Source organism: Suncus etruscus, chromosome 9, assembly GCF_024139225.1.
Source record: "Suncus etruscus isolate mSunEtr1 chromosome 9, mSunEtr1.pri.cur, whole genome shotgun sequence".
Classification (NCBI taxonomy): domain Eukaryota; kingdom Metazoa; phylum Chordata; class Mammalia; order Eulipotyphla; family Soricidae; genus Suncus; species Suncus etruscus.
Genome location: NC_064856.1, coordinates 22757231 through 22759236, shown reverse-complemented (window position 1 = coordinate 22759236; position 2006 = coordinate 22757231). Strand labels below are relative to the sequence as shown.

The following is a 2006-nucleotide window of genomic DNA, read 5'->3' as shown; positions in this document are numbered from 1 at the left end:
TTTTCAATTGAATAGTTGTATATTCACCCAGTCTCACAGCAAACTAACAAATGTTTATCAAGCATATATATTTCAACATTTAACTTATCCCCAGCAAGACTCAAGAATTAGTCTTGCAATTAATTTGGAAAGAACATAATTATATTATATTCTTCAAGTGCTAAAGTGTTCATCTGTTTAATACCTTTAGAATTCAAGAAATTGTACAGCTCAGAAGGTGCTTTCTTTACAATTAGCCAAACTGGATTCAATCCCTTGCACCACATATGGTCCCCCAAGAACCTTCAGTAGTGACCTCCAAGCAGAGGAATAAGCCCTAAACACAGCTGGATATGCTCCCCCACCAAAAATAAGATAAAAGTTTATGCAATTCTTTAAAAGCCTAACTTAGCAGGTAGTTTCTAGTTTTGTTTTGTTTTGTTTTGTTCTGTTCTGTTTGGGAGCCACACCTGTCAGTGCTCTGTTATTTCTGGCTCCAAACCCTGGAATTACTCCTGACATCCTCAGGTGAAAATATGGGATGCCAGGTATTCAATCCAGGTCAGCCACAGGCAAGGCAAATGTCCTACCTGCCGTAGGTATCTCTCTTGCCTCAAAGGTAGGTCTTCTTTCTTTTTCTTTTTTGTTGAGCTTTGTTTTCAGGTTCTACATAATTGATGTTTGAAAGAGGGGGGAAGAAATCATGAAGTATCTTAAATTCATGAGTAAGAAAAATAATGATTCAGGGTGATGCCCTAATCTTCACTGCTAATGTGAGACAAATTTTGAGCATAAAAAAAGTTGTTCCTGAGGTGATCTACTTAGCTAAATACCTGGTAATCATGATCTGTCTAACTCTTCAAATTCACTGTTTAAAAATACAAATTTCATTTCTTTTTTTTTTTTTCCTGAAAAGTCAAGATCACTAACTATGATGATTTCAAGACTGACTGGATAAGGAGGAGTAATACATACCAAAGTAGATTTTGTGCCCAGAATTTCCTGCAAAAAGAACAGTATCTATTTAGCAGCAAATGATGATTGTCAGATGGAAATTTAAACCAAAAGTTTAGTCTATCTTCCAATAATTCTGAGAAGTCATAGTTTCAGATTTAAATCATATGTCCCGATTATTTAAGACTGACTCAAGTTTTTATTACATTCTATACCAAACTAAGCATATTTGCCATACAGAATTAGTCTATAAATTACCACTTTGGATTCAAGATATAATTAAAGCCAGAATTCTGTTGTCAAGATATTTAAAGGTTCATATTATGTAGTGTTTCCCCCTATGAAATAGAAAATAAGGATATGGTAATGGGTCTTATACATTCATAAGCCAAGACCCATACTTGGTGAAAGGGGTCAATGCCTTCTCTGCAATGAACACACACATCTATAGAGACTGGGATTTACCTTATACCTTAATTGAAAGTCATGCTGAAAACTCTGTGTCTCTTCTTGGGAAATAGGTTTGGGCTAAGCTTTTCTAAGACACCCAAGCCACCACCAAAAATATTGAGGATCCCCTCCTATTGTCACCATCTTCTAGGCAGAAAAGCAACTTACTTGGCTCCTCTACCAAGATCCGAAAGAAAATAATGGCAGCCAATACTTCTCAGGCAGCCCAGCCGTGGCTAATACCTCTGGCATTCTCAGAAAGGGGCAAGGAGTTGCAGAGTCTCCTTTATCCATGAACTACAGCAGCCCAATGCCACACCCTACACCCTCCAACAGAAATGACTTAGCCTCATGACTTAAACTTCCTTATCAAACTTCCAAACCACTATATTTGCTTTAGATCTATAAATCCTGGACTGTACAGCTTCAAGCAGCCATGCAACATCTCAATGTCTTATAGTATTGAGATATGGCAGCCCAGTAAATCACAGGAAATCTGATGTGAAAGTTACATAGTAACCTACCAACCTCAGTGAGTTTAACCAATAACACAGAAGTTCAAATAGCACCAACCACAGTCCAGTAGACCCTAACTTTAGTAATGCCATGCAGAGATATAACAA

At 37.1% G+C, this 2006-nt stretch overlaps 1 non-coding gene across 1 annotated transcript; it reads left to right on the top strand.

The window, feature by feature from the left end:
* The first annotated feature begins 687 nt into the window (after window positions 1–687).
* On the top strand, window positions 688–833 carry LOC126019564 (U12 minor spliceosomal RNA). The gene has a single exon (XR_007499214.1). It is a non-coding gene; the product is annotated as a U12 minor spliceosomal RNA (small nuclear RNA).
* Window positions 834–2006: the final 1173 nt, after the last annotated feature.